Genomic DNA, 27,114 nt, shown 5'->3' on the forward strand with positions numbered 1-27,114 from the left:
TCTACAAAAGACCCTGCTACCAGGATGAAAATACAAACTACCCACCGAGAAAAAATTTGCAAACTACACATTTGAAAAACTGAATAGTATCTAGATAATATAAATACTCTCAAAACTTCAAAGTAAAAATCCAGAAATGCAATTACAGAATAGGCAAAAAACATAAACAAACATTTCACTGAAGAGGATTTACTGGCAAATACACATAGGAAAAGACACTTAGCATCATTAGCTATTAAAGAAGTGAAAATTAAAACTTAAAAAATGTACCACTGCACTCCCATCAGAACATCTAACAAAATACTAGTGATAAAATCAAATGAAAAAAATTTAACTGAATTGCTCATCTGTTTTTGGAAGGACTATGCAATCACTCTGGAAAATAGTTTGGCAGATTCATATAAAATGAAATATTCAATTACTATAAGACCTAGTAATTGTGTTTCTTGGCATTTGTCCCAGAAAAATGGAAATTTATATTCACACCAAAACCTGTATATGAATGTGTAAGGCAGCTTTAGTCTTCATAGTATAAAATCAAGAGCAACCCAGATGTTTCTCTTTAGAGAAATGGTTAAGTATACTGTGGTACATCCATATCATAAAATATTATTTAACAATAGCAAGAAATGGTCTATTGATTCATACAGCTTGGATGAATCTCAAAGAAATCATGCTGAGGGGAAAAAGCCAGTATCCTAAAAGTTTACATCCAATCCATTCTTTGCCTTTTCAGCTTCCAGAGGATGCCAACATTCCTTGGTTTATGGTATCTTCCTAGTATCCTTCCAAAGGCTGCTTCCATCACCGTACCTTTTGCATCTTTGGCCTTCTTGCTCCCTTCTTACCAGGACACTAGTGGTTATATTTAACCCATCCAGATAATCTCAGATACTTTCTTCCATTTAAGATCCTTAATTATATCTGTAAAGTATCTTTTGCTATACAGGGTAAATTATTCAGAGAATCTGGGGATCAAGATAATGGATATATCTATTGGACTAACCTATGCTTGATTCTAAAATTTATTTAGAATTTATAAATTATAGAAATAACAACATTGTAGAATGTTGTAGAATAACAGCATTGTAGAAATGGAAAGCAGATTAGCAACTGTCAAGATAAGAAGAGAAACAAGGTAGGTGTGGCAATAAAAGGGCAGCACAAGGGATCCTTGTAGTGATAGAACTGCTCTGTACCTTAACTGTGGTGATGCATACACAAACCTGCATGGAGATAAAACTACATAGAACTAATTATACATACACACACACAACACAAGTGAGTGTAAATACAGCAGGAAAAATTTGAACAAGACAGGTAAAGTATGTGAATGTTAATGTTCTAGTTGAGATACTGTCCTATGGTTTAACAAGGTGTTATTATTGAGGAAAACTGTGTAAAGGGCACTGGGATTTCTTTGCCTTATTTCTTACAACTGCAAATTCATCTGTGTTTATCTCAAAATAGAAAGATTTTAAAAGCTAAACATATAAAAGAGAAGGCCATAAGTATTGCTGGTGTAGAAATATAATGATACTTAAAATTAGTGTACCCTAACTCCACCTAGTAGTCAGATTATTTATGGGAGAGGTTGTAACAACCACTCTATATAACTTCATCTTAGACCTATTTGATTAAATTTTATGGCCAAATCCAGGGATCTTCATCTTTAACACTTCCCAAGAAATTTATTATCAAGTAGGTCTAGAAACTACTGTATATTCTGTGCAGCTTTCCCTCAGTTTTACATGGAGTATTTTTTTTTACCATAAAATTTCAAGAAGCACATGGACCCATCTCAGCAGGATGATAAAAGAAGATATGATCTTTCTCTATATACACTTCACATGGAGTTCTGAGTAGGAATAAGAGAAACTTAGGATGCTGCAAGTACAGCCATAATTGCTGGCTGTATAGACAGAGACATGAAGACTTCTGCCAGCAATATTTGTTAGGTAATTAAGTAAAGGATTAATAGATTCAGGCACCTTAATCCACTGTAATGTGCCAGCCTCAGGGTATGTAATATGGTTCTTGGGGATAATCCGTTCTTTGCCTCTTCAGCTCCCAGAGGATGGCATAATCAATTAGTCCCATTGCTTTTGGGATGTGGTCAGGCAGCATTTTATGGTAAAGATACATGGAGAAGCAAAACTGCTCACCTCATGGGCAGGTAGCAAAAGAGAAAGAGAAAGAAGAGGCCAGGGTACCACAGTCACATCCCTATTGACCGAAAACCACTAGGCCCCACTCTTAAAGGTCCCACCACCTCCCATCGCCTCCCAGTGGCCCTATTCTGAGGACCGAGATTTAGCATATGGACCTTTATGAGGCACTCAGGATCCAAACCATAGTAAGGAGGAATCATTCCTCACCCAGCTGACATCAAGTATGGAGACTGAGCATTTTAGAAAGCAGTTGTCTTGGGGGAATAGTCTGATAGCCCTGGTTCTGGTCCCTGATATTGAAGTCAAACTTCAGGAACAGAGATGTGACTGATTTTGCCCAGTAACATCTCATTCCCTGCTCTCATGATATTCCATGTACTTCCTTTTAACTTCTTAGCACCCCTATTTAAACCAAATCATGGTTATGAAAGACTATAGCATCCAACTTCTCAGCCCTTGAAATCTAATCCTTAATGACTGGCAGATTTTCAGTGTCTCTTCACATAACTATCTGGATCAAACTTTGCAGATCTGTAGAGTGTGAAATGTATGGTACACTGCACATGGGCACACCCTTGTCATAACACACTAGAGTGGAATGGTGAACCATTAATCAACTAGCTAACAAAAGGTAAAGAATTTAATGTTTTCTGGAAGTGCTGACAATTTCCTACAGGTGAGCAATTCATACAATGCTGTGCTTAGAATTCCAATTACTATTCTCCTCAGGAGCTTATTACACATTTTAGGCACTATGCCATCATTACCTTTCCATGCCTGCCCTTTCATTCCAAAGGGATAAAGGCCAAGATAATTTCTCTCCAGTTTATTGTTAGCTTTTCTTTTCCTGGGTCAGAGACTTTCCTTTGGCCTAAGAAGCTCAACCTAATACCACCACCCTCGTTTTGCTTTCCCAATGAACTTCCATACTTGTATCTTGGGTGTGAAAGAATGTTTAATCAAATCAGTCACAACTTGGTTGTGATCTGAATCATTGGTGAACACAAGACTGTATCCCATCCACCTGGCCTTTTTAACTATAGGATTAATGTGTTGAAATAAGGTTGGAGATCATGTGACAATGATCAGATTTACCATAAACACTACAATTTATCCCTCCCTGGAGACTTTAAATAGGTTGGGTATTCTGTTCCTCTGGGTGTTAATTCTATGATAGTTATAGAGGTAAAGCATTAAATGGGTTCTCAGTGACATCTCAAAAGCTAGTTTTTACCCCCAGGTCTGTGTTTCTAGTAAATGCTGGGGTTCAGTGTCACCACCACTGCCAGGAGCTATTCTTTTCATGTTATTTCCTGATTAGGGTGCATTTTTACATTCTGAAGAGTTTTCCCATTGTTTCTTTCAGATTCTTTTCAGAATGCCTTATTTGCTATGGAACAGTCCTATGAGAGGTGTCAGCAACACCACTTTTGAATGTATAAAATATCACCCTCTCCATGCGAAAGTTCTCAAGGTGCATAATATTATGCAGTAGTGACACATACTTTTGAAAACTGATTATGGCATTTCTCTGGGACTTGTCACTCTGTATGAGAGCCAAGGAGAGGTCAGCATGGAAGAAAGTCATGCAGTACCAGACCAGAGGACGGGCATCCCAGAATCCACCACACTGGGCCTGCTTTCCTCAGACTATCTCACACTGCTGCTTTTATGCATACCCAGTTCTTTCCCACTGCTCTTTTATATTTCATCTTCATCTAACCCCATTTACCAACAGGAATTACACACCTTACTCTCTGCTGTTTTTTTTTTTTTTTTACCACTAACATCCAATTCAAGTTGCTCTTCCTCATCTATCCAACAAGAATTTATTGAGTGCTTAGTAGACATCAGTTGATGTGCTAGGCTTGTAGGACCCATTGGTGTATACATAAGTATGCCCTCTGCTTTGTGGGGCTCACAGTCTATTGAGGGAGGTAGATAATAAACTTCAAGCAAAACAAGTGAGAAAGAAAGAAGGAGCAATGAGAGAGAATGATAGGAAGAACTACCTGGACAGAGTGGTGGGATTTCAGCTAAGGCCAGAAACGTGAGAAGTCAGGTGTCCTTGGAGTGAGAGTGGAGTCAGAAAATGGGCTGTGATTTACCACATGCTCTAACCTCACTCTGGCTGTGGGAGGAAGACAGGAGTGAAGGGTGGAAACCAGTAGGTGGCTACAGAAGTAGTGCAGAGGGAAAATGATGGATGAGAATGGTTGCTGTGAAAATGAAGGGAAGTGATGAAGTGGGGTTGGATATCCAACGTGAAGGACAAGGAGCAGCCAAAGGTGGATCAGGAATTGTCTTTGGCTGAATATAAAATACATAATATAGTTAATGCCTATAAGCAACAAAACTTTCTTTTTTTGTATTTTTTAATTACAACAATAAACAAAAAAAGAGCAAGCAGCCCATGGGTCAAAGGTAAGACATGGCAGATTTAGAATATATGGTCAAATTGGCAAGGGATTCACTGGGTAGATGAAATATTGCCACAGTCAGGCTCACTCACACAGCCAGTGAGAGAGGCAGAGCAATTTGAGCTTCCCTGTTGGAGGTTGGGACTAGGGAAAAAGATAAATGGGGGAAAGAGGAAGCAGAAAGATTGGTCCCCATCATGTGTGGTATAGATTGCTGGGCTGAAGACCTCAGAGCAAACCATACACCTGTGTACTTCTGTACAGTGAGTGAATGGGCTCAGCTAGACAGTGTTTTAATTGAAGTCTGATTGGAGATCAGTCCTAGGCCTGGGACATTTGAGCAGAAACTTTCAGAAGAAACATGGCTAACATGCTGGTGGAGTAGAAATGACATACTTCCCTGGAGAGATGGAAGAGAGTCTCAGCTGTTCATTGTCAATAGTCAGGGGGGAAATCTTTTACTAAGAAAAAATCTGGACTGAGGGTGAAGCTCAATGGTAGGACACTTTCCTAGCATGCATGAGACCCTGGGGTCGATCCCTAGCACTGCCAAAAGTAAAAAATAAGAAAGGCGGTCTTCATATAAATGCTTCTAAAGTATAAACATGTTCAAAAAGTTGTGAAATCAACTTAGTAGTTAAAAATTCTGCTGTGACTAAAATAACGAAACAACAAACCCAGTCTATTCAGTTTTTCCACTTTGGAAACAAGAAACACTGAATCAATTCAACCCATAATTTAAGCCTGTGATCCCAGGCTGTTTCTACACTAGAGGAGTGATCTGAATGCTGGGCGTTGCTGCCAGTCATTTCAGCCATTTAGAAAAGAGCACAGTCTGGTCCCGGCAGTGGGGAAAGACCATGTCTAAATTGCTGCAGCTGAATCAACTGACTGAAAAACTTGGTGAAACCAGTTAGCTGTGTCATGGCTCTTTGAGGAAGCCACACATTTGGGACATAAGCACTGCTTGGCTTGGCATTGACTGACAATTAACCAATTACAGTGACTGCATTTTGTTGCCATTTTAATTTCTCCTCCAGACAGACATAGGCTCCTTTATTTTGCAAGTCCCAAAGTGAAGATAAAAATTGCCAGCCAAAGAGTATCACAGGAAGATATGGAATGGAGAAGGAGCAAAGAATCATTTCCTGGTGGTAACTGCATAGGAAAGAAGAATTCTGGAACTAGATACTATCTTTTTCAATGATAGGAGTTTATTGTGCTTCCCCTTTCAAAGAAACACTGCTATTTTTTTTTTTTTCTTCAGTTCTGTGCTTAGCCTACAAGTCCCAACCTTAACTGTCCTTAGTAACATTTATACTGGCTATTTTCATTCACTTATCTAAACAAAAACAAAGTGGTAAGAAAACCTTCCAGAGTTAGTTTTATAACAATAAAACCAACTACAAGAGTTAAATTACTTTTTGCTGATTTACTTGCATGACTTCTTTTCTTCAAATTTTTTAGGACCAAAAACGTTCATCAGTATAATTCAGTTTTTTATTCTTTTTAAAGACATTTTTTAAATTTATGGGGATTTTTTTCCTGGCAAAATAACCAAATGTTGATCACCTACATATTCTAAAGTTTCAAAGGAAATGCTTTTGCCTTCCCCATGGCCTGTGCAAATGTGACAGTGTTGACAGCGTCAGTGCTGCTCAGATTGAGCTTCTGTTTGGCTTTCCTGTCCCGACGAGTGTCCTATTTGATGACCCTTTTACTTCTCACAGTAGCCAGGCAACAGAGGTAATATTCAGTCCATCGATGATTATGCACAACTAGTAATATACAGCCTGGGCAGGTATGGCTGCTTTGGGAATTGTGTGCTATTATAAAATAAGAAAACAATGCTGTTTTTTAGAAGTTCATAGAAGTTGTCCCAAGACCTCAGAGTATTTAATATGAATATGGAACCTGAGGTCAATCTGATGTTTGTTCCTTTAGATATTTTTGACTTCACTTGTCTACATCATTCTAATATTATTTCTTTGAATTATAATTTAATGACTTCACAAAAGCAAGTTAAACACATTATTTATGGATACTGCCACATAGTGGAAATATTTTTCCACATGTATATATTCTTTTCAGTTCAGGAATAGATCATAGATCAATGTCTTTACTTTAAAAAGGACATATTTTTATCTAAAATAATCTATAACCTCCTAAATTGTGGTATCATATTTGACAACAATAAAAGAGAATCTTCAGTGTTTGCTATTAAAATTTCATCAACTTATCTTTTTTTACAAATCAGATATTTGATTTAACTTATATTAGCAAAAACAGACTTTTGAATATGCAAGGACTTATTAACTATGCAGCACATGCATTTCCCTTGGAAAAAAAGTTCATTAAATTTATGGAAATTTTAAGAAGGAAAAGGAAAAGAATTCTTCTGATTCTTATGCTGGGGTCTCCCGCATGCCCTTCGTCACCATGGGTCAGGCGAAGGTCAGAAGTATTGAACAGAGCACTGCTCCCCATCAGTGCTCACGCAGCACCATGAGCACACCTGCTTGGTAGAGTTAGTTCCTGTGGAGCCAAATGAATTTTGAATGTTTTTTTTCTTTTACTTACCTGTGAGGGTTTAAAGAAATATAGTAGAAGGAGAGGCTTGGCTTCAAATCTCATGTAGGACATGTTTTAGTTCTGAGATACAGATTAGGCTGCACACCTTCCTCAAATCTCTGTTTTGTTACTTGGTTGAAAAAAAAAGGAAATCAATAATGACGATATCACAGAGTTGAATAGGGAAAGAATATGTACACGTCATTTTTAGAAAGTTATTTAATTTTAGTAATCAGTGCTAAGCTTCCCTTAGAATGGGATACAATAAGTATACATCAAAATAAATATTCTGATGATTAGAGGAGGAGAATAAATCATCAAGCCTTTTGAAATGGGAGTTTATCTGGGAGGTAATCTTTTCTTTTTTTCACCCACCGTCTTCACTTGAGTTTCTGACACTCTGACGGCATTTCCAGACTTGAAATTGTTAGCATGGGAGAAGGTAGAATGAAAAGGAAAGACAGTGGCCTCTGGCCATTCACCACCTGGTTTGAGCTGGTTAATTAGCTACTTGGCTTAGTTAGGGACCACTGTTCTGTACATAAGGCCTCAATCCATTCAAATGGGAAAAATGTATATTTCTCAAAATTCTTGGTGTTAGGCGTGAAGAAAAATTTATGGTATTTCAAAACGTGTCCCCTGCTAGCCTGGCAGTGCTGAAGCGGTGGCTCTGTGCTGAGGAAAACTTCAAGAGGACTGAGAAAAGATGGGTCTCCACTCACTATTTTGTAGTTTCAGGTTCTTGCCATAACCATTTTTTAAAAGCTAAAAGATGTGCATCCATCATTAATATTTAATTAGTTCTCCCCTTCAAAGTAACCTATCCCCCTTGCCCCTGGGTCTTCTTCACCTGATGTTTTGAGAAAAGTGATGAAAGAGAAGCCTCCCTGAAGGAGACTAAAACACCACTCATTATGAAACTTCTAATTTTCCATGGTTAAAAACTATTCAGAATACAGGTAATGCCATGAGTAGTTTGCCTGGTGTTTGTCAAGACCAAAGCCTCAGACTGATGAGAGGGGCTGAACATGAGCCATGAGGGAATGTGGGCCAAGAGAATCCATGTTTAGACAGATGTCTTGAAGCAGTGCTAGCCAGAGAAAGCAAGAAGAGTCATCCTGGAGCACCAGGCCCTAGGGGAGTGAGTGGAGACATTTGCACCAACCATGTGAGGTCATGGGTTGAGCCAAGGCTACAGACAGGATTCTCAGTCATCATCAACCACAAAGAGTTACTAGAAAAGGAGAGTGGTTTTAGTCATAAGCTGCATAAATGGCTTATTTTTCTTAAAGGAGAACACTTGTGAAAATGAAGTCATGTGAAGAAGAGTGTCAATATAAGGAGCCACAGTGACAGATTTGGGTGGGTGGGAGTGGTGACAAGGTGGTTCTCCTACTTCCTTGTTATGTCCTAACCATTATGTGTTCTCAGTCTACACCTGGTTTATTGATTGGGTTATACTTCATGCATCAAAGTATCTGAAGATTGATTACTGCTGCCTGCCTCAGGATCAGAAAAAAAAAAAAGGTATTGGCACTAGGCCTGCCCTGGTCTGGAAATTAACTTCTCTAGGCTACTTGCTTCAGCTTGAATATAGAGCCAACCAGAGTTATGTGACTTATTCGAACCCTCAAGTTGAAACAATGAGGGCTATTGTGGTATATTAAGCTCACTTGCTTATAAAACCATTTTTGGAATTCAAGTAAATGAAAGTAGTCAACCTTCACATCTTTCATCATTACTCATTCATTGTGCATAGTGATCTCAGATTATAATAGACCTGGAGTTATATTTTCAAGTATATAATGCAACGGTGTATTTTTTTTTCATGTATATAATGCAGCCTTATGGATTAGACACTTTTGTTAGTTGGGTTTTTATAGTGTAATGTCAAAGATAAAAGTTGATTAATTTATTATAGAAAAGGAATAAACACTTGAACCTGTCTTGGACATCTATATCTATTTTTAAAATGTGGGAGATAGAGCATTAAATTTAAGTAGCATAAGTCTGTATGTTAAACAGCTGCCTCGTAACAAATATGATTTGTGATTGTAAGACTTTGAAAAAATAATGTTAACATTAAGGGGCTGGAAGAGTTTTTAACAATTCATATAATTTTCTCACCACTCCTTATAATGAGGTAGGACATCAGGATTCTTTTGCACAATTTTCTTCTTTAAAGATGTGAATACAGGTCTGACAGTCTCCTCGGATAACCTGTTACAGGGCAGGTCCAAGTTTTATAGGTCCTGCTGCTTATGCAAATTTTGTGGTCCCTTATAAAGAAAAATAAATTCCAAAATACTCTTACTTTTAAAAATCTTTTATAAATACAGATATATAAGCACAATTTCAAAGCCTCTAAGTTTTGGAAGAAACTTATATAAATGAAGAGGCCTGAAATATTAACTTTTATCAGCTTTGTATTTTTAGGAGTCAGTCCTTTCATCCAACTTCTTAATTCTGTTAGAATTAAGGAAATAGCTATTGTAGTTATATGCTTATCTAAGATAAGAAAGAATAATAAATTCTAATTGTATTTGTCATATTCTAGTTCTAAAATTATGTGAGTGGGCAAATTTTAAAATTTGTTTTAAAGACTATATGCAATTACATATAGAATAGTCCTTTATACAATTATACACATACAAAGACAGTGGAAATTGTTTGTCACTGTTTTCTACAATGAAATACCATGGCTTCTGAAAATACCTAAATGGATTCCTTTTCTTTCCTTTGTTTCCCCGTGCTCTCCTCTCCTCTCCTCTCCTTTCCTTTTATTGTCCCTTTCTCCTCCATTTTCTTTCCTCTCTTTCTCTTTAATTTTCCTTCTTCAGTGCTCTTCTCCAACTCCTCTCCCTCCTGATACAGCTATTCTTCCCCTTTCTTCTCTTTTTTGGAAATATTTATCTTCCTGACTAGAAAAAAAAGCTCATTGTTCCTTCATATTCTATTCATTGTTATATTTATAATTTTTAAAGGATATTGAACAAATTCAGGTTAATTATGATCCCACAAAAGGACCCGAAGGCCTAAGGATTACTCAAGAATGGAATAAGTGTAAATAAGGTAGAAATTGAGACCCCAAAGCATAGATATTAAATGTGATACATTTGATGTTGTTCTAAACTCCAAACAAAGGAGAAAATCATCAAAACATACAGAAGAGTAAAAAATCCTGTTTTTAATTTTCTTCTTCCAGTAAGTATTCTATTTCAGTTTTTCTCAAACTAGCACTGCAGATATATTTGGATGCTTTGTGATTTTTTTCTTTAAAAGTTGTTTTCTCAATACTCAAATTTAGAAACATTGTTTTGCTAAAAATTAAAATCATGAAATATTTCAAGTATCAGAAAACACACAAACACTAAGAAAGCCCTGTCAGTCAAATTTAGCAGATCTGCAGCACTGTTTCTGATCTATAACTTTTTGAAAGAAATAAAATATTTTATGTAAACTGTTAAAGCCCTCTGCAGGCTCCGTTTCCCTTTCTTTCAACCATAGAGTTCAACCTCATGTTGAATTCACTTGTGGCTTCATGGATGCTTTCTGTGGATGCATTTCATTAAGTTGTGCAAAGCATCCATTCTTTCACTGCAAAAATGGACTAAATACCTGCTGTTTATCCACCTCTCTTGGATATGAATGTGAAAGGTCTCCCAGGTACAAAACAAGAGAACAGAGAAGAGATTAGTGATTAAGAGATTAACTAATTAATCACACGTTCAAAGAAGATTTACCAAGTAATCACACAGTCCCAGTTCACATTTTTTCAATAGTATACAGTAAAGAACACATGATTGGCTCAGCAACTCCGAGTCATCTAATACTAACACAGTCTTGATATTATTGTTAAGATTATAAATTAATTGGGAATGGATATTGAGAATTTTGGATCCCTAGATTTACCTGATAACCTTGGGGAAGCCAGAAGCCCTGGTTGTAGTGTTAGCATTGGTAAAATATGGATGAAATAGAACACTTTCTTCACACAAAAGCATCATACGGATAAATGAGTTCGTTTACTTAGAATCTCTGAATGAGAGCTCATTATAGTTCAGGTAAAGATGGCCTAGAGACTAATGTTGAATACCAGAGAAGAATAAACATACTGTCATTTAGGGAACTTGCTTGTTGAAAATTGAGAAGAATAATTATTTATTAGTTCTAATGAAGCTATACACTTTAACTGCAGTCAGCATATATTATGTAAAATATTGAGAAGTCCACAGATGCATATTGATGCAGGTTTAGAGTTTTGAACACTAATAATATTTCAGTTTCACAAAATGCTCCAAAAACTAGATTTTGTAGATGAGTGAAATAATAAACTATTTTAGTTACAAATGTGAGAAAAACATTGTCCTATTAATGAATTTGCCAATTATTTCATTTTTATTGACCTCATTTTCTAAAACAAAAAGTGTTAAGAGCCTCCTTAAATGGTTTTCTTTGGGCACATTATTTCTTTGCATTTATAGCCAAGATAAATGCATTGCATGAAATAGTATATTGAGATTACACCATAATCAAAATGTTGGAATAAAAAAATTGTTGCTATTAGTAAATAACCCAATGACATAGCAGAGATTTAAAACCATAACTAGTAACTTAGAATATAGACTTAATTTCTTTTTAGATTTTTTAAGTGACAAGAATTCTTTGCAAGCTGAGCTTGATGGCACATGCCTGTAATCCCAGCACTCGGGAGGCTGAAGCAGGAGGATCACTGTGAGTTTGAGGCCAGCCTGGGCTACATAGTGAGTTCAAGGCCAGGCTGAATTACAGAGCGAGACCTTGTCCAAAAAAAAAAAATTCTTTGCTAGGAATTTTGTTTAAGTGACATCCACATAAGTTCTGATTATATCATTTTTATGTCACCACCAAGATGCTGAGGTATTGGCAATGATCTTGCTTTCAAGCTGCAATTTTCGCCTCATAATTTGCCTGACATGAGACAGAAAAACAAGTATATTTCTACAGATACAAAGGAGTGCTCCTTGGGACTCTGACTGCGACATGACAGAAAAAGTTTAATAGATATGACTTCACAGGTCAACTTTTTAGAAATTAAACCCCTCAATATAGTCTTTTAAAAATACCCTTCAAACATACTAAATGATAAAAAGATTTACCGGCTGCTGTTGTTAAGCTAATTTATATATTGATGGTCCAAATTACTTTTAAGCAAGATTATTTTTCACATCACTTAACATAATACCAATATTTCCATCAGTTTAACTTTGGTATGATGTTGAAGAGCATGAGGCTTAAGTTCAAAAATTTTCCCACTGCAACAGCAACAACTTCAACACACGAACACATGGGGATATATTTCTTGGAAGAAATGTTCAGTAATGTTGAGTATCTTTTTCTGAAGTTCTCAAATAACAAATTTATGATTTAGAACAAACTTTCATGTTGAAAAATTGCAAAATTCAGTGATTATATCACCGCAGTCAGTTGGCGATATGAAAATGGTAATAAAAAAGGCTTCTAAAGTATTAGTGTAAAAAATAAATAAATAAATAATGCATTAGTGTATATGATCTTTATGGGCAGGAATCCCTGTTTAATATAGTCTAAAACCCATGAAGGTAGCAGCCTGAAGAGTACTACTTTGGACAAGTTAGTTAATCTTCCATACCTTTTTTCTTCACTGTAGACTCAGGATATACCAGTCTTTACAATCACAAATTTTAGGGCATGTTTAATGAGGTGATACATGTAAAATATCTGAACTAGACACAACATCAACTAAGCATTCAATAGTTATTAGCTATTATTGTTGTTATTACTATTAGAAGTAGTGAGGCAAAGTACTGATAAGAAAAACAAAATCTGGATTCAATGGTTCAAGTCTTAATTTAGAACTCTTCTTCACTTCTTGTTAGAATATTAGATCTAACATATTTAATCTGACTTTTCTGTTAGAAGGGTATGATTATATATGTCAAAGAGGAGAATTATTCAAAGTTTAATTATAGTTTGGATGAAGAAGTTGATTGATTGTCTTTTGGAAATTGGAACTTCTCTCTAAATCCCTGCACTTTAGAAAATGAGCTGTTAACCTCATTATTAGAGCACTCACAATTTCAACATAGTCTAATAATGGATTCCTAGTTTCATTACTTTAGAAGGGACCTGATGAAGACAAAGTTGGTATGACAATAAAGATAATGCTTGTAACAGAGTCCCAAAAGAAAACAATGGTGCACTCAAATTGGATAATTTCAGGAGAGATAAAGGGACTACCAATAGTCTGGACTTCACAGTATTTTTAAAAATCATGCCTTTAATTTTGTTATTATTTTTATCATTTATTACAAGTGTTGAGCCTATAAAAATTTGTAGTAAAAATTGCTAAGGCTTTGAAATAAGCAAAACATTATTCCTTTATACATTGCCATTGTATTGTGTGGTTGAGTATAAATTTTATTACTTCAGTAATAGTAAGATACAGTATGCTCAAAAAATACTGTCATTAATAGTTTGAGGTGAAATTCTATATCAAAGTGGATAAAGCAGAATAAAAGTGCTGGCATCCAGAGGGCAGGTGATGTGGAAATGAAGGTCAGGAAACAAAAGATTCAGCAAGGAGATGTTTGGTCAAAGGAAATGGAGAAAGGTCAGAAGCTAAATGGATATTTCCCAATAAGCAGGGACACAGGGAAGCTGGACAACAAAAAGATTGGTTGTGCACATGGGAAGCAGGGATTAGAAGAAATTTTGTCTAACGTGACAATGGGTATGCCAAAAGTCAAAGATTCCTGGAGGCCAGGGTAAGGTCAGAGGACCTGGTATGGCAACATAAGGGACAGGCAATTACCAAAATCATAGCATACAATTCTGTGTCATGTAGGTTCTAGTAGGTCACAGGATTTCTGGCTGCATTCTGGTACTGGGATTCTTTTTTTTTTTTTTAATAAAAATGTATAACTTTATTATCATTCACTAAACACACACATGTACAAAAATTAAAATTATTCAAAGAAAAACAATGCAAGGGAAAAAACTATAATAATGTTCAAACATAATAGAACTCAACCAAAGCAAAACTGAAAAGTATTTACGCATTTTTCCATATAATTTAAAAAAATCTCAAGCATTAACAAGACATCAAAGGATGTGATTTGTTTTAGAAAGATTTTCAAAACTAATATTGAACAAATAGTGGTCTGGGAAAAAAATTCTAATTAGCTAGTAGACTCCATATAGGCCAAATTTTTTAAATTTAAATTTCAATACAGTCATGTGACATGTGATGGAAATATGATCTGAGAAATATGTTATTAGGCAATTTCATCCATGTGTATCGCAAAGTACCACACACAGTGCCAACTTCTAAGTGCAAACTGAAAAGGTATACGTCAATCATCTGTGATGGCCCCTTGGTATTATCCAAATATGCTGTTAAACAGGAGGTACATGAGGCTATCACTGGCATAGCAGCACACTGTTTTACAGTAAACCCTTTTATATAAGTAAGATTATGTTCTAAAGGATGAAAAGCACAGCATGTTATGATAAGAACCTAAAACAGTACAGTCATTTATCACACTATTGAGTACTGTGAATGTACATAGTTGTACGTGCTTCTTCTGGAAACACACCCTTCTCTCCTTTGATCTCAGTGACTCTTCCTTCCCAACCCACTGATGAGCTCCAGCCTAGTCTCTATCTACATCTCTTCCTATAGTTTTAAACACAATCTATATATGGATTCTTTCCAGATTCCAGCCTGGTACTGGGATTCTGTGTTATTTGAATATGTTAACTTGAATATGTTGTGGGTTGGTGCTTTTTAAAAAAGAAAATGTTGTTACATTTTCACAATGCTTTCAATTATGTACCTGAACTAAAATTTATTTCACTTTCTAATGTAAAAATGCCTTGTTTATACCATATATAAAAATAGGAATTAGGGAAAAAAGTTGGTCAGCTGTTAGGAGAGAGAAAAGAGTGTGACTTAGAGAAACACCAGTGAGTGTTTGCAGCACAATTCTGAAGACTAGACCAGGGTTCCCAGGCCAGCGACAGGAGCACTCACCAGAAGAGGTGGATGGCTTAACGGCAGATGCCTTAGTCATCAGTTTGCTCCTCTTCCTTGACTTTCACCACATCAACGAAGCCTCTTTCTGATAATTTGACTTTCTTTATAGATTTGTCTATAGAAAGGCAAGTGAACAAACAAGGGGATTGGATCTGCTTGTTTGCTGCGTATTTCACTGTAAATGAACACATTTTCATTTTTGTTATTATGTGTCAGTAACTGAAGATTCAGATAATGTGAATCTTCCCAGAGAGAAGAAGCTACTCTGGATGCTCAGATAATTTGGTTTCTAAACCTGCAGAGCTCAAGACTACCGCCCCAGTAGTGATGGCTTTACTGAATTCACCAAGTCTTTGCCAAGTTAGTTGTTCTGCAATGAGGTATCAGAAAGTCTGTTAAGATGACTTACAAACCTCGCGCAGTGAGTACATTATTGGCACATACTTGTATAGTTAAACCTGTCTACTTACCCATACTTTGATCATGAATTATAGAAACTTGCCTGCTTTGGATATTGCCAAACATAAAACCTCCATCCGAACCAATAAGCTTATAGAACAAGGACTGAATCTAAAAAGAATAAAGTTTTGTCCTGTATTTTCTCTTGAGGAGAGCTACTCTAGTGTTCAGGAAATTATGCATGTCTTAATTCAGATACAAACCCTGAAGCTAGAGTAAAAGTAGTAGGGTTGAATTCTGAAAGACACTAGGATAAGTGGAAAATAATTATAAGATTGGAAATATATTGTGGTCTATCAGCAGAGAAAGTAAACCTCAAAGCTGAATAAAATTTTGTCCATCAGATCAACTGTTTGTACTATATATTACAGGTGAAAGCCTCATAAACTGAATGCCTTAGGAATTCTGAGGAAATAGAGGCAAAGAATTCAAACAAGCTTCTCTTCTAATTATTTATAGTTTGAGTATTTCCTAAAGAGATTTCATGGTAATTTATAGTATATGGTATGGCTACAATAAAAGATTATTCAGTTATACAAGTAAGAACTGCAGAACAACTTGAATGAAAGCTATCAACAAAAAATGTCTTTGAATGAGATTTTCTAAGACACCCAAAGTCAAGTTCTACTTTGTGTATTTTCCTACCTCCATTAAATTTTACTAGGTCTTTGCTTCAGCATTGTAGGGAGGAGTGTGGTGCATGTTACTCTCTGATTGGCATCAGATGTGATTGGAACAGTGTAGCTGTCTGGTACCTAAAGAGAATTGCAGAGAACTTCTTGCAGTGGCTTGTTCTTTCATGCCAGACTCCACCATGAGATACTAAGTACTATTCTTAAAAGTAAGACACTTGATATGTATGCAGTCATTCCTTACCAGAGGTCCTGCCCACTTTGGGGGTGCAAATGTTCATAGTTGTGTCCGATGTCTATCACTCAGAGTGTGTTGTCTTATCTTCCTGTCATGGGAACTTGGGAATACAACACCATCTGCGTTGGTATCTTCTTTCATCTTTACTGTTGAAGCAGAAGTCCCCAGGAACTCACTCTATTTAAAGTTCCTTCTGCTGTTTGTCTTCTCTCAAAGTGCCCAGCATCTCCAAACACAGGCCTGGGTTGGGAGAAGGGACTATTTAGATCTCTAGATCTTGAAGTACAAAATAACTATTAACTCTCCCAAAGGCAGTTGACTTCAAAACTCCAACTTTAAAGTCTTGCTTTTTGTGCCTTCTATAAGGAAAGAAAAGGGGGAAATTACTTGTTTTTTCTTTTTAAAATGGTATCTGTAGCAGCAATACAATCAAGATGCCAAATGACTGTTTTTATGTAAATAGCATGAGAAGAAAATGACAAGACCCAAACAGTAAAGGAAGGAGAGAATAAAATGATCCTATTCAAAATCTAAATGAGTAAAAAATGTTTTTACTATAGTATGGACATTATTTAAGAATCTCAGCAGCTAAGATGATAAAAAAAAACCCCACAATGGATTACTTTATTCTAGCCTAAAGATAGTGAAAGAGCACCTAGTTGCATTGCTAAAGATTTTTCGGTATCAGGATTATGGAAAAGAGAACTCTACAGAAGTGGGCAAAAGCACCACCATTCATTCTCAAGTAGAATTAGCAGACATCTCTAACTGAGGACTAAATTGGTTCTTGGAAAATGGCTCCCAATTAGGGTTTGTACTTTACAGGTTGCCTGTAATTGTTTTTAAGAAATTATTCATTTTCTAAATGAATATTTAAATTTTATTTTGGGGGGCCCAACTTGTTGCTGTAAACACTTCCTTTCCTTTTTTACTGTAAAATTCAAGGGTTTAAACCCAGTTGGCAGGCTTGGCAAGAAGCCTACTGTCAAATGAGAGCAGTGGCAGCAACAGCATAGAGATGCCATGTTAGAAAGAACACTTGGAGGAAGGATGTGTGCACACACAAAGGAAGAGGAAGTCCCAGAATGGCCAGAATAGTAGACATGTTACCAGCCTCATGGGTCCTTGCTGCTTCCTGCTCCCAAAACAACAACAGGAGACTGTTTTTTGGTGAAAAGGAAAGAGGCTTAATTTAAAGCTAGTCCAGATGGAAGGGCCTCATATTCCACAAATCACCATCTCACTGTGTCCAAGGGGGCAAGGTCTTTTACAGCAAAGAGCTGAGGGAAGAAAAAATACAAATAAACCATAGACAGCTCCAGGCTTTCTCTATCACTTCCAGGCTCAGATTTCCTGATGCCAACACCTTGTACATTCTGTCTATTCGTCTGCACTGAGGAAAGGAGGGAATGGTCGTTTATGCCCTAGGCCTAAGGAAGTTGGAGAAGCTGCCTATTGCTAAAAAAAAAAACAGTCTAAATTTTAAAGTTCCATTTTGCCTTTCTGGTTATAGCCAGAGGTGTAAGAAAAGCCAACTTGGAGCCAGGGATGGAGATAAGGACCCAAAGATAATGCTAAATCAGAAACTGGAAATCCAAAGAGAATATTAAAGCAGGGAAGCTGGGAAGAAAATGTTCCAAGATGCATGGGAAAAGCCATCTCACTGCTCTAGAGCAGAGCAAACTCCAAGAAGACAATGGAAGCACCCTGTCAATGCTTTGTTGGGCCATTTTCCCCACTCTTCCATAGGATGATAGGTATTACTATCACCATTGTATTAAAATATATGGTCTGGTTATTGGTCACTTCTCCACAGTAGCATAGCAAATGTGTGGCTCCACAGTAGCTACACATCACTAGCTTGAAAGACAGTAAGAAGAAACCCAATAATATTAAAAATCTGTTCATTAGTAAAACTTCAAAAAGTGCATTAATGAAAACTTTATTTGTAGTGTATTCATGTTTTTTATTACATAATAAAATATCTGAGACAAGCAAAACTTACAAAGAAAAAATGTTTAGTTCACAGTTTTGAAGGCTAAAGTCCAAATAGCATGTCACCTTTTGTTGTGTCAAGGTAGGTGATAATCACTTCTCCAAACAGGAAACCAGAGAGGCTGTTGTCTCACAGTCCCTTCTAAGGGCATTCTTTCTATGTTAGTCAGCTTTCCATTACTGTGACAAAATACCTGAGAAAATCAATTTAAAGGAAGAAAGGCTTATTTTGACTCACAGTTTGAGAAGTTTCAGTCCCTAGTTACTGTGCTCTGTTGTTTCTGGACCTGTGGTGAGGTAGAAGAACATGGATTAAGGTGGGCATACATAGTGGAGCAAAGCTGCTTATCTCATAGTGGCCAGGAAGGAAGGGAGAGCCAGTGGAAAGGAGAGACAGGAGAGAGAGAAAGAGAGACAGAGATAGATAGATAGATAGATTCCTTTTAAAACAAAGTCCTTCCCCTGAACTCATTAAGCTATGAATACATAAATGGATTAGTCCATTCATGAGGTCAGAGCTCTTGTGAGCCAATCCCCTCTCAAAGGTTCCTCCTTAGAACATTTCTCTATTGGAAATCCACCCTTTTAACACATTAGCTTTTGAGTAATATTTAAGATCCTAACTATAAGACTCCCAGTTATCTAAGAAAGCCTACTAGGCTCCACTTCCTCAAGGTTTGCCACTTTCACACTGAGGACCAACAAACCACCCAACAAACCTCAGGGGAAAACCACATCTAAACCACAGGACATGGACAAATTCAACATTATATACGTATCTCAAGAGTTAGCATTATATTCAGTAGAAAACTTGAAAGCAACAACAGTAGACCAAAGGGTCCAGTCAGCCCCATTGCTTATGTTAGTAAGGCAGGTGCTAGCAATAACTACTGTAGAAAAGCAAAAAACAAGGCAAAGGTAGAAAGATAAGAATTCTTTTCATAAGAGATGATACATGTATAGCCTCTGATACCAAAAAATTAAGTTACAGTAGAAATATTAGGCCAGATATATACAGGATACAGTCAAAAATCATAGTTTTTCAAATAAGTTGACATAATAAGTTCATTAATTTATTTTATTCATTGTCATACTTTTATTAACTATTCATAAATAAAAACAAAGGCATTGTGTTGAGGAGCTTCCAAGGGGCCTGGCTTCTTGGAGACCACAGTCCATCAGAAGAGACAGTTGGAAGCATGTGGTTGTCATCAAGGTTGGCATGTGGCATGATGGGTAAGGCACAGGGAAAGTTTCACAGATGATTTTTTTTTTTTTTTTTTGGTACTGGGGAATGAACTTGGGTCCTTGTATTTGCACAGCAGGCAGCGAAACCACTGAGCTAAATCCCCAGCTTCACAGATGATTTTTGTGTCAGACTAGAAAAACAATTTGGCAGTTTAAAGATCTACCTCATTGTAAAATATATAAACAAACAAACAAAATCCTTTTTGTTTGCTGCCCTGCCTGTACTGGGTAGTTTTGCATAGAAACAATATTGTAAACTGCAGATTTACTCAGCTGACTGGGCTTCAGCTGACATTTGTATCCTTTAAAAGGACAAAGATTTGTCATCAGTGAGAATATGTTAAGAAGTGTTTTTAAATTCTGAAAGTGCTCCCTTAAGAGGGGTGATGATCCTCCAAGCAAGGCAGCAGAATTACAATAAATGTCAAACACCCCAAAGGGACTCCTATGAAGGGGGCAATACTCTGAGAGGAATCAGTGCATGATCTGAAAGTGCAGCCTCCTTACTTAAATATCATCCCTTTTATGGTAGAGCATGCCCTAGTTTTATATAGCTTTTAGTTAACCAGAATTTAGCCATTTTTTGTACCACTGCCTTCTTTTAAACACTAAACAATAATGATTTTCTTACATGATCCTGTTGGGCATAGTGATAGGATCAAATGAACTAGATTTGGGTCTCAGCCCAGTCTCCAAGTGTGACCTGAAGGCAGTTATTTAATCTCTCTAAGCCTCTATTTTCATCCAAACCATTTTATTATGAACATTTTTAAACAAAAGGCAAATCTGAAAGATTTACAATGATTAGTCATAATCCCATCACCTGGGCTTTATCAACATTTTACTATATTTTCCTTATTACATGTCTATTCATGTATCCATTGATCTATCCATTCATTAATCCATCTTAATTTTGGATGAATTTCAAAGTAAATTCACAGTTATTAGAATACTCCCCCCAATATACTTCAGTATACATGTATATTTAATACATATACTTAACTACAGTCGAATATTTGCTCACATTTTTTTCTTTACTTTTTGCTTTGTGGTGCCGGGGTCTGAACTCAGGCCTTTTCACATGCTAGGTCAGTGCTCTACCACTGAACTACATCGCCAGATTAATTTTTTTTTTAAGATGTAACATGTATGTACATTAAAAAGCATTGATCTTAAGTGTACTTTTGTTGGCTTTTGTCAAATGCATATACTAATATAACCCAATAAAGATAGTTCTATGATTGAGCTTTCATTTTTTAAAAAGTTACTTAATGGAGTTGAGAGTACTTATTTCAGAGTTGTTGTGAGAATACCAAACTAGTGCAAAAAGTGCTTTGTAGCTTGTAAGTGAGGTCAAAGGTGTGGCACTATTTTTACAATTGTAATTATGATGATCACGATCTCTTTGATGAATATTGATACAAAATGTGAAGCAAATTCTGAGAGGGTGACAATTTTAGTCAGACTTTTAACCTGAATGACTATGAGAGCTATTATTACCCCAGTGCTAATTGTTAAGCAATTTGCACACAAGTGCTCTCGCATAATAATGACAGGACTGCTTGTGTGATGTCCGTCTCAGTAGTGTGAGAAACTGTATCTCTCAATGTCTGGCAAAGAGGCATCAGTGATGTCCTCTCATTTTGACTCAACTACCATTGGTGTATCCCATTTCCCAAGCTATCTGGCTCTGGCTTTATGTTCATCTTTTAGTTGCACTGTTGGCGAATGTTGACTAACTAGAGGACTATGCAGCAGACAGGGCCATTGGCTTTCTGTTTTCCCTTGACAAAATGACATATGGCAATGTGAACATTTGACCACTGCTAGAGTGCCTGAATATTTCATCAGTGCTTGTTTTGTGTGCCAGAGAGTTCTCATTGTTAGTGTTGTCAAGAATGTAGTTATGGGGCTGGGGATTTAGCTCAGTGGTTCCACTGCCTGCCTCGCAAGCGCAAGGACCTCAGTTCGATCCCTGGTACCAAAAAAAAAAAAAAAAAAAAGAATGTAGTTATGATGTATTTTGCTTAATAAACTAATATTGTAGAGAAGATTTGACCAGACTGCTGAGGAATTTGATCTTTCTGAAAATACTGGGCATGTGTGATAAATTAGTGACTAGATCCAGGTCATGGGAGAAGTCTTCTCTAGCAGGTGTAGGGAGGGCATAATTGCTGACCTTAGAGATTAATGATTCCAGTGTGGGAGTATAACTACAAATACATAGCAACAGGGACTCCTCTGTGGGTCATAAAGTATTAGGGGGCCTGGGATCTTACTTACCCTACTCGCAAACTAACAAATGAGCCTGCCACATTCTCAAGGATGCTGGCAGAAGACATAAGAATCCTGGATCAAAGAACCTTATTACAGCAGAGCAAGCATTATGAATTTCACGTTTGCACTGGTTTCTCTTGTCCCCCAAATTCTGTGAAAACAATGCAGAGAAAAAAGGAAGGTTAGTCTTTAATGGCATAATTGAGCTACTAATTTGAAAAGTTTGAGGCAGCTCAGTCTGTGGATTTTTCTTAAATGAGATAATGGTTATCCTTATTGTTTAAGCATTTGGAATTGAGTATCATATAAATTGAAGCCAAGATTCCCTGAACATAGCCAAGTAAACCAAGTAAATAAACCAGGTAGGTCATCACTGGAATAGTGAAGGTATGTAGTGGTAATGGCAGTAGAAAGAAGAGAAAATAAATATTTGGACTACATTTTGGAAAAGAAGTTAATATTTGCTGTTCAATTAGATTTCAAGTTGGTAAGGGAGTAATCAAGCATGACTTAAGTTCTGGCTTAAGCAATTAGGTGAATAAAGGTGTTCTTTACAGAGACTGGAAACACTAGACAGAAACAAATTTTGGGGGATGAGAAATTAAGAGTGCCAATATAAATATGACCATCCAGTTGGAGATTATATATAGGGATTATAGACATGAAACTCAAGGGAAAGGCCTGAGGTAGAGCTGCTTATACAAATGGTATGTAAAGGTATTTATATTATTTATTGATTTTTTTGGGTAGCATTTAAAGACATTTCTTTGACAAGAGCTTAGGACAAGGCGTCAAGGAACTCTAACATTTAAAAAGAACTCTAACATTAGAAAAGATGAGCTGTTATAAAGAGGAAGACACAAACACGGGGTGGGGAACACAGGTGGTAGGAGAACCAAGTGGGTGTGACATCATGAAGTAAGGAGAGGAGATAGTGGTGGACCAAAGCTCCTAAGCTTCTTTCTGACTAGATGAAAACAAAAACTTTCTATTGATTTGGGCAATGTAAAAAATCACAGGTGATTTTACATGAGTAGTTTCAGCTGAATGGCCCAGAGCGTGGCTTGATTTGAATGGCTTGAAGAGAAAACAGCTAACAAAAGTTGTTTAAGAGTGAGGTGATTACACCTCTTCATTCTGCATATAGTGGAGTATTTCTACTTGGTAGAGAGGAACAGTTGTAAACTTTCTATTTTCTCTCAATGATAACATGGGGGGGGTCTTCCTTTGAAGGTAAGTCAACTTTCTACTCTTTCCAGGTAAAATGGCAATGATTTAATGGAACATTTAATAAGGGGGCTTAACTACAAAGGCATGACTCCAATTTGCTTAGACGGCAAATAAATTTAGGTTTAAGCCACTGATGGATTGTTGTTTCTTGGTATCCTGTTATCCTCTGATTAATTCCTTCCCCCTTCTTGAATATTCATATACATTTTTTTAATTTCCAACATATCCTTTCCCTAAGACTACAAATGTGATCAATCTTTCCCATTTATTTCATTGAGCCTGCTGTCTTACAAAAATGATCACTCTCTTTTCTCATCTTTCACAGTCAACTCCTCAAAAAAAAGGTCTACATAAACTGCTTATATTTTCTACATTGTATCCCTTCATCAACTCACTGCTATAGATATAGTTCTCATCATTCCACAAAAACTGTCATTCTAAAGGTTGATAATGAAAACATAGAAACCAAATGCAATGACATTTTTTAATTCTCCTTTCATTTTTCTCGGTTACTTGTTAACGTTGCCCATTATTTCATAGAATCTAGCTTTCCTGAACAACTCTCTACATTCTGACTGTATTTTCTCTCCTTTTCTGACTGCTCTACATGTCTATGTAAAACATTTTCTGTCATCTCATGTATCATAGATTAAGATATTGTGCTTTTCTCTCTAATACTAAGTTTTCAAGCTATCTTCTGACTTAACTCTTCTAAGATGAGGTTCTAAAAGTGCTTTACCTTCTGGTTCAGGCCTATTTGTTCCAATACTGACAAGATCTCTATGGATTTTCATCTTAAGAACAGATAAGCCCTAAATTTAAATTTATTATTATTATTTTTTGGTACTGGGGATCCAACTCAGGACTTTGCACTTGCAAGGCAGGTGGTGGCATCACTGAACTAAATCCCCAGCCCCACTAAATTCAATTTTAATACACACTGAACCATGACCAGTGTGCCTAGGTTATACATACTAACACAGTTATACCAGTCCTTGTAGCATCTGTCCGGTCTTCTGACCAGGATCCCTGGAAAGAGCTCTGTAGGTCCCATTCTAGAACCTCCTAGTTCTGTTCTGGTGAAGCCAAGATTCCCTGAACACAGCCAGGTAAACCAAGTAGATAAATCAAATAGATCATCATCGCAATAGTACAGGTGTGAAATGGTAATGGCAGTGGAAAGAAGAGAAAAATATCTGGACTACATTTTGGAAGAGAAGTTAATATTTGCTGTTCAATTGGATTTCCCTTTGTCCTTGTCCAGTATTTATTCCTCACTGTTTTATCTCCGCATGTCACCCAACCTCTGGGTTACTTACTGGTCCTTTCTATTCTTTCAGCATTTCCATACCAGGGGAATCAATTCCCTCAATTAAAATCCATGTTTGATGTTCCTAGTAAGAGCCTTACTAGACCCTGAATAATAGAAGTTCACATTACAGTATATTACTGGGGTGGGAGATTTCTCCTGAATGCCAACCTGCCCAGTTAGTTCTTTAATGAACTATCAAATCCTAGCTAGCATGTTCTCTGGAAAAGATGGGCCATTTTTCTATACCTAAGTAATTGTCTGGGATCTTGTTTCAACCTATATGTTTCTGTTCTGGAGAACTGGAACTGCTGGCTATTCATCTGACTTTGAGGAGAATGACTTGACAGAATATTCTATTACTGTGTCTACATTCATCTGATTTAGTTTATTGGGTACAATATCTGCCCAGACTGGATCAATTTCACTATTTTCCTTTAGCATTATAAATTGTCTATGGGCCAATTTTATTAAAGTTCAGTGTTATCACTGTTTAATTCCTCTCTCAGTTACAGATATTTTGCTTCATCTGGTGGTCCGCCATTAATACACACCAATGTGTGTAACCCAGGCACACTGGACACAATTCAGGGAGATAAAAACTCAATCTTGACCTCACCTTCTCTTAAAAATGAGGACACTCGGCCGGGGATTTAGCTCAGTGGTTCCGCCACCTGCCTCGTAAGCTCAAGGACCGAGTTTGAATCCCGGTACCAAAAAAAAAAGAGGACAGCAAGAGTTCAGTTAGGATTGAACAACCAGAAGTCAAAACACCATTAGAACTTCAGCTTGAAAAAATAAAATTAAGGTATATCTTGCTAAGTTAGTTCAGGATTCCTTATAGTCCATATAAGACTTGTTCTCTATAAACTTGTTCTCTAGCCCTGAAAAAAAAAAAAAAAAGGAGTGGGCGAGGCCGCATGGTGTCAGCGCAAAGATCGCGGCCTTGGCGGGGCTGTTCTCACGCTTGCTTGCGGAGCGGGGCTCCGGCTCGGTGCTTGGGAGTTGTGTATGAGGCAGTCAACACCGCTCGGGTGTTGTGTATGAGGCTGGCGACTTCGCCCCCCCCCACCCCCCCAACCCCCCTCCGGGGCTCAGATCAGAACCCGTGGGGGTGCCAAGGCCCAGGGGTCACAGCAGCAGTCAGGCTCAGAAGGTCCCAGCTACGCTAAAAAAGTTGCACTCTGGCTTGCTGGTTTGCTGGGGGCCGGTGGAACCCTGAGCATCGTCTATATTTTCGGGAACAACCCTGTGGGTGAAACCGGTGCCAAGATTCCAGATGAATTCGACAGTGATCCAATTCTGGTACAGCAGTTGCGCAGAACATTCAAGTATTTCAGAGATTATAGATGATCATTGAGCCCACCAGCCCTTGCCTTCTCCCAGACCCTCTGCAAGAGCCGTACTACCACCCCACCCCCACCCCCCACGCTTGTCCTGGAGCTCACTGGTGTCCTCTAGCACCCTGAGTGGTCGCTGGCCACTGGCTGGAGATTTAAGAAGGGTCCAGGCATCGAGACCTTGTTCCAGGAGCTTGACCCTTTATATGAAATCGTCATCTTTACTTCGGAGACCGGCATGACTGCATTTCCACTCATGCATAGTGTGGACCCTCACAGCTTCATCTCCTACCGCCTGTTCCGGGATGCCACAACATACATGGATGGGCACCATGTTAAGGACATTTCGTGTCTGAATCGGGAACCGACCCGTGTGGTCATTGTGGGCTGCAAGAAAGAAGCCTTCCGCTTACAGCCCTACAAGGGTGTTGCCCTGCGGTCCTGGGACAGCAACTCCGATGACCGGGTCTTGTTGGACCTGTCTGCCTTCCTGAAGACCATCGCACTGAACCAAGTGGAGGACGTGTTGGAGCACCACGCCCTGGAGGATGACCCGCTGGGGGCTTTCAGACAGCGGCAGAGCCAGTTTGAGCAGGAGGAGCAGCAGCGCTTGGCCGAGCTCTCCAAGTCCAACAAGCAGAACCTCTTCTTCAGCTCTCTCACCAGCTGCTTGTGGCCTCGCTCCAAACAGCCCGGACCGCTGGGCCTCCTCAAACTCAGTGCCTGGGTCCCCCGGGGCCCCAGGGCTCCTAGACCGAGGCTGGGGCAGCCACAGGTCCAATAAAGTGGACCCCAGATGTCACAAAAAACAAAACAAGAGAACAAGTCCATATAGTCCACTAAATGAAAGGAGTCTCCTTAGTTCCTCTAATGATAATTTTTCTAATAGTATCTTCCCATAAAATATCGCAGAGAAAATAACTTCTCCCGGAATGTTGGTAAAAGAAACCAGAGATTTCATTGTGGGCTGTGCAAACTTTAGAGAGAGTTGAATCCCTGCAAGTTAAGATAGAATGCAAAGAATTAATAGAGAAGGTAGTCATCTGACCCTACCAGCGAATGCTTAAGGAGGAGGCCTTCAGAAAGCTGGCATGGATAAAGTCTGTTCTTAGAATTAGGTAGCCCTAAGAAACTGTCGATCTGTCTGGTAAATTCTGTAGGAAACTCC

The 27,114-nt window shown here is 37.7% G+C and overlaps 1 pseudogene; it reads left to right on the forward strand.

Moving 5' to 3' along the window:
- Nucleotides 1-26,730, forward strand: part of LOC101721923 (mitochondrial import inner membrane translocase subunit TIM50 pseudogene) — a 44,496-nt pseudogene extending 17,766 nt beyond the window's left edge.
- The last annotated feature ends 384 nt before the right edge of the window (nt 26,731-27,114 follow it).

The sequence above is a fragment of the Heterocephalus glaber genome, unplaced genomic scaffold (assembly GCF_053883595.1).
Source record: "Heterocephalus glaber isolate CG9 unplaced genomic scaffold, H.glaber_assembly_v1.0 deba00001720, whole genome shotgun sequence".
In the NCBI taxonomy this organism is placed as follows: Eukaryota; Metazoa; Chordata; class Mammalia; order Rodentia; family Bathyergidae; genus Heterocephalus; species Heterocephalus glaber.